Raw genomic sequence first — 6,470 nt, forward strand, 5'->3', positions numbered from 1 at the left:
GGGACACCCCCCAAAAAAAGGAATGCTCTCCTAGAGGGCGGCAGGCCCCTTGCAGTACAGGCGTCCCCCGCTGAGTGTTCTAGGGTCCCATCTATACCCGTGTACCCACTGGCGATGTTGCGTGAGGCTATGTTCAGCTTCAGGGAATTTTTTTGAAGACCCTTTCAGTGCGTTTGCCCATTTCCTGATGGGCAATTTAGGAGCGCACCTGTCCACCCCTCACTGAGTGGTCCGCAGTTTTTGACAGAAAGGGCATGGTCCCCGTGCCCACCCTCCCTCTTCGCCCAATCTTGGCACGAGCGACCTTTCTTTTTTACGTTTCCCTAGATGAAAAAAGTCCTCAAAGAGAAACATTTCGCAATGTGGAAGAAGTGAAACAAAAAATGGCAGAAGCACTAAAAGGCATCAAAATTGACGAGTTCAAACATTGTTTTGAACAGTGGAAAAAATGTCTCAATAGGTGTATTGCATCAAATGGAGAGTACTTTGAAGGGGACTGAAGTTTCAACATGTAAGAATAAAACCACAATTTTTTACAAATAAATGCAGGGCTTTTTGGGTCTCCCCTTGTAAATAGCCTTCATTAGACAGCCAAAGAAATCTTTGACATAAAAATGGGTCAAAATCCTTTTGTTTTTCTTTTCACGTAATGTAACGAGGTGAGTTACTAAGGAAAACGGGTGCAGAGCCCTCTTCCCTACCGTTAGCCCAGCCCGGCAGCGTTTCCAAAGGCCCACGCAAGAGTTGCCCCAGAGAAGACAGGGCCCAAGGGCAGGGCGTGGAAGGGTAGAAACAGAAATGTCTCGATCTGGGAGAGGGAGAGGTGCCCCAGTGCTGGGGAAGTGATGGGGTTTGGGTGGTTCCTGCCAGTAAAAGGCAGCAACGCTCCCTTTTCAGTGCCATAGGGAGGTGCCAGGCCCTAATCTCTGTGGGTGAACAGCTGGGCAGTGTGCCCAGGGGCTGGCAACAAGCAGGAAAGCTCCTAGTCAGAGCCTGCAACCCACGCAAAGCACAGCACAGAGGTGTGACCCTTCTGGCCTTAGACAGTGAGCTTGCAGTACTGACCTTGATGCTCTGAGGACCCAAGCCCTGGACACCATCCAAACCCTGTTCACCAAAAATGTAAAGAAAGAACAAAAATGGAATTTACTCCCTAGTGAGCTGGGACTTTAAAAAAAAAAGTGTTGTGGGGTTTTTTTTGTTGTTATTTTTTGTTTTTCTTATTTAACTTTGTTTGAAACTAGCCCCCATGCTACAGAGCTGTGAGGCCAGCTTCAGTTTTACTTTTCCTCCTTTTACAACCACCAAGACCGGTGTTCAGATCCGATGGGAAAGGGAACCGGAGGGAGTGTTGTTGTTGTGTTTTTTTTGCAGTGAACAATGTGCCATTTCTTATACCAAGTGTAATAGTTGAATAAGATTGATGTTTCCTGTACTGACAGCTAAAGGAAGAATAAGAGTTAACTGACTGAGGTTGATAGAGACACAGTTGTTCTTGACAGAAGGCAGAAGAGGCGAAGGCCTGGGGATGAGCAAACACGTGTCATCTGTGACAGGCAAGGTCAGGGCGCCGGCGCCGTGAGGCTGGAGAGGAGTGTGGGCCTCTGACTCGGGCCGTCCTCCTCCGGGCCCTGCTCAGGAGCGTGGCCTTTCTTGCAACAGCGCTGGCACGGCTTCAAGTGTCTGGGCTTTAAGTGTATGTTTAGAGCGGGGCGAGCGGAAACAAAGGGTGTGCAATAATTAAATTTGCATTTTACATAAATCTCTGTGGCTGAAGTGTGGAGTGAGTGCTGAAGGATAAGAATGTGTAAGCAGAGCCTCTTTAGAAACCTGCAGCTGTCCGGCGAGAGGGGACAGTGACCCGGACTAGAAGAAAGAGGGAACGGATAGGCCTGATTAGATCGGGGGATAGATCCAACGTCGGGAGCGAGAGGTGTCAGGGGGCCTGGCCGGTCGGCCCGACGGTCCGCGGGTCCGCCGCTCCTCGAAGCGATGTCGCTCCTGAGATAAGCATCCCGCGGGGAGGCCAGGTTTCAGGCAGAAAGGGGAGAGGAGAGAAGTCAGGCGTTTGGTTACGATAATAATATTGAAAATGAGGTGATTTTAGACAAATCGGCTGAGCTGAAGAAGTAGCTGCGTGCATGGGTGCACGAGATGAGTATCCCTTAGTGGCACGAATTCAAGCCGGTACCTTTACACTTTTAGATTTTAAGCCACTCGATCCCTTTTAGGCCCTAGGACGGTGATGGTGACGGTGATGGCGGTGGTGATGGTGGTGGCGGTGATGGGCGTGGGGACGGCGACTGTAACGGTGGCGAGGGCGGTGGCCGTGAGGGCGACGCTGATGATGATCGCCGTTATGATGGTGGCGGATAATGCTCATTGCCAATTACTTTGTACTTAGTGTTATTTTGCTATTTTATTATTTTATAAATTATATAAAATACATTTTATATAAAGTATATTTTATTATTTTACATTGTGTTATTTTATTGTTTTAACAGTACTCCGTTTTGTTATGGTCTCATTGCATGGTTGAGAAAATGAAGTCCAAGATTACATAGCAAGTCAGTGGCAGGGGTACGATCCAAACAGAAAATTTGGTCTATAAAATGGGGACATTAATCATATTTACCCCATAGGGCTGTTGTGAAGATTAAATTTTAAAATGATAATAACTGATATTTGTGAAGCACTTATTATTTGCCAGACACTGTTTTAAGAGCTTTGTATGGATTAACTCTTCTAACCTTTGCAACAACACATTATGATGCAAATGCCATGATTATTATCCTCATTTTAGAGATGAGAAAATGGAGGCACAGTGGGCTTAAATAATTTGCTTGTAGCTAAGTAAGTCAAAGCCAAAATCAGGACTCAGGAAGTCTGGCTCCAGAGTGCATGATGTTGACCAGCGTTTTGTACTGTTTCAGATTCATAAAGTGTTTAAGACAGTTCCTGCTATATGGCAAGCATTCAATGCCACTGTTCAGGAAATTCAAACAAATCTGTCTGAGGACTTAACCAAGGACATTGATGCTTTGCAAAAAATGAGGAGCTAAGCTCATATTTGCATTGAAAGCTAAGGGCCAAAAGGTAAAGACACCTGTCACAAAGTAGATGCTCAATAAATATTTGTTAAATAAATGAATGAATGACTCCTGGGGACAGTAGTAAATTAATCAAAATATAAGACTTGCTCTGCCACTGTCTCTTAGATATTTCTCTTGGAAATGTCCCTTCTCTTCTTAGGTCTCAGTTCATTTCTTCGTAAAATGAGTCCAAGCCCACCTTCAGCATCGAACTCTCAGAAATCACACAAGATTCAGCCTATTAGCAGACCTGGACCTCTATGTCTACCGTCCCAGCTCTGACATCTCATCACTCCCTGAAACAGAGCCCTGCTTCCTTCAGATCTTCTTCTGCGTTAATCCGCTGCTTTCAAAGGTTTTCACTCAACTCTGAGTCTACACCTTTGGCTGGCTTGATAGGCCTGTGTTCTCTTCGAGCCGTGAGGGGCAAACACGAACCACATGATGAAAGGCCTGTGATTTGTTCACGCGTCTGACTGGAGGCCACGTGTGGCTGTCAGCGGCATCCTTCACGAGAGGCCTGCCCACGTTTCTGAGGCATTCCCAGGGTTCTCAGGAGTAATCAGCTGTTTTCTTTCTTTTTGTGCAAGAATGCTGCTCTTCCTAAATTTGTTTCCTGTCAGCTTGCTCACAGCTGCTGCCTACCAGCACCAAGCAAACCAAACACAGGGCCTATCGCTGACACCCTGTGTCTCCCAGCGCAATCCCAGGAAAGGAGGCTGGACGGCCCTCCGGGGGATGCAGCCTCCTCTTGCTTCCCCGTCTTCTCTCTGCAGCTGTGTGCTGGGGGCTCTAGGAACTACCTCGGCCAGCCACACATTCTAAATTGCTGTGGAGCTATTGTTTGCCATCTGTTTTTAAGAACCGAAACCAACAGCAATGTCTTCAAGCATCATTTTGTATTTCTCCCAGCCCCTACTCAAAACCAAATCAAGATTTATCACCAGCCAAGCCTACTTTGGGCCTCGGGGATAACAATATTTATCATATGATTCTTTTTTTTAAAGATTTTATATATGTATTTTTAGAGAGAGAGGGGAAGGGAGGGAGAAAGAGAGGGAAAGAAATATCAATGTGTGGTTGCCTCTCACACACCTCCCACTAGGAAGCTGACCTGCAAGCCAGGCATGTGCCCTGACTGGGAATCGAACCAGAGACCCTTCTGGTTTAAAGGCTGGTACTCAATCCACTGAGCCACACCAGCCAGGGCTATCATATGATTCTATACACACCGACACCAAATGAACCAAACAGCTGGATGCCAGCCATCAACCAGACCTCGACACGCTGTGTGGATGGGCCATGCGAAGGAGTCTCAACAACATATGGCTAGGCTGGATCCTACTTGGCTGCCTACCCACTGCGTGTGACCGTGGGAAACTACTCTGAACCTCAGTTTCCTTATTTGTTAAATGCTGCCATGGAACTCTTTTCTCCACAGCTGCAGAAGTAAGACCCGTAATGCTCTGGAGACAGCAGGTGACTGGCAAAGAGAAAGAGCAAGAGAACAGGGTCCTAGGGACTCTCTGTCTCAAGGTGTGGGTGGAAAAAGAACGGCTGGGGAGAGGAATGCAGCGAAACGCCAAGATTCCAAGGTTTGACTCTGCCTGTAGCTCTGGGTGGTGAGTGGGGGCGGGGCACTTCCTGTACCCGAGCGGCAGGTAAATGCTGAGACTGAGTTCTTCCAAACGACCCAGGAAGAGGACTTGCAGACATGAGTGAGGCGGCCAGGCCCCTGCAGTGTCCTACTAGTGACACTCCCACGGGCCCCCTCACACCGTGGCAGGGCGCTTCTTCAGAGCAAGCAGGAGGCTGCCTCCCTCCAGGGCGCTAAGACAGAGTATTACAAAACATGATGTATGGGAGTGGAATCTTATCACCTCTCCCATGTTGTCCTGGCTAGGAGCAAATTCCCAGATTCCATGAGTACTCAGGGAGAGGCGGTTATACAAAGGTGTGACTCACGGGGTGCCCCGTGGCAGCCTCTGGCCTCTCTTATACGTGAGCACCATGACTCCTTAGCAACCAGCATCACCCCAGTGGAGGGAGTCTGGGGGCCACTCCCAGCCTCAAAAGTGCTGGTCTAATTTTGCCTTTCCATTAGCACATTCACCAATGAGACTGCTCCAATGAATAAACATGCAGTATTTGTTGACAATTTATTATATATGAGAGTATGAGAATTTTTTAAATTGTAAACATCATTTTAATAGAAACATTGGTGATGAGTTTTGAAATTTGTAAAGGATTGTAATTTGTTCTCTTATTTCATTCTCATAGCAACATATGAGGAAATACTGTTATCCTCGTATTGCACACAAGGAAACTGGAATTGGGGAAAGTTAGGTGACATAGTCAAGATTCCATAGCTAGTAAGTAGCACGATCAAGATGGGAACCAAGCATCATACATCCTTATCTCTAGCAGTGTATGTCTGGTTGGGAAAGTATAATAAAAGTTTATTTCCGTGGAAAAGTCAGTAACAATAATGGAGTTGGTACTCGGAGCTGTAGGATCAGTGTGATCTTTAAAGTCTTTTCCAGAAAGGCTGGTCTGGCCCAGGAGGATTTCATAGAAAATGTGAGATATGAACTCAATCCTGAACAACAGGATTCCTGTACTCGATGGGGTAGGAAGGAACGGGGCGAATAAAGTGGGAAGGCAGAAAATAGTGAGAGTTTCCAGGGTGGCAGAGGAAGACTGCCAGCTAGAGAAAGGCTTCCACAGGAGAAACAGACGAGGGGACTGCAAAGGCATTTGGAACTTCAAAGTCTCTTTGGGGATTTAAAACTGTGGCCCCCAAGTCCCATCGGCCATCCCCAAACTGCACACCTAAAGCAGCTGCCTGCAGACCTGGGCAGTAATAGGGACAAAGCGAACGCCTCCTCTCCTGTTGGGACTTAGGCACTTGGCTGAGCAGAAAGGGCTGAGCAGATCTGGTTCACCTGCACCATCCCAGGCAAGTGGTTCTGATCCCTCTGAGCCTCAGTTTCTCCCTCCACAAAATGGAGGTTAAAAACACCCCCCTTTCAGGCTTGTTGAGTAGGACAAAACTGAGATCACATCTGCAAAATGCCTAACTCAGCATATTTAATAAAGAGGAGTTACCATTATACAGTGACAATCTGCCAGCTGGGATGGAAGAGGGATCCCCCTCACACAGGCCCAGACGTGCATTTCACACATTTTGCAGCCTCTTCCTTCATCACACGTCCCCAAAAGTCTTCTCTTTGTTTATCTTCAGTTAAAAGGTAATTGATGTTTTAAAAAATTGCTTTTTTTTTAAATACCTTTTGGTCTTTGGTGATAGAAAGCAAAAATAAATTCACAAGTAGCTTCGCATAGAAGAAGGTCTCTTGGATCAGAGCAGCCATTTCT

The 6,470-nt window shown here is 46.9% G+C and overlaps 1 non-coding gene across 1 annotated transcript; it reads right to left on the minus strand.

Annotated features, from left to right (window-relative positions):
• Positions 1–1,228: 1,228 nt before the first annotated feature.
• Positions 1,229–1,348, minus strand: LOC129077747 (small nucleolar RNA SNORA61). The gene has a single exon (XR_008529901.1). It is a non-coding gene; the product is annotated as a small nucleolar RNA SNORA61 (small nucleolar RNA).
• Positions 1,349–6,470: the final 5,122 nt, after the last annotated feature.

This window comes from Pteronotus mesoamericanus, unplaced genomic scaffold (assembly GCF_021234165.1).
Source record: "Pteronotus mesoamericanus isolate MK-2021 breed Mesoamerican mustached bat unplaced genomic scaffold, CSHL_Meso_final contig_68, whole genome shotgun sequence".
Classification (NCBI taxonomy): domain Eukaryota; kingdom Metazoa; phylum Chordata; class Mammalia; order Chiroptera; family Mormoopidae; genus Pteronotus; species Pteronotus mesoamericanus.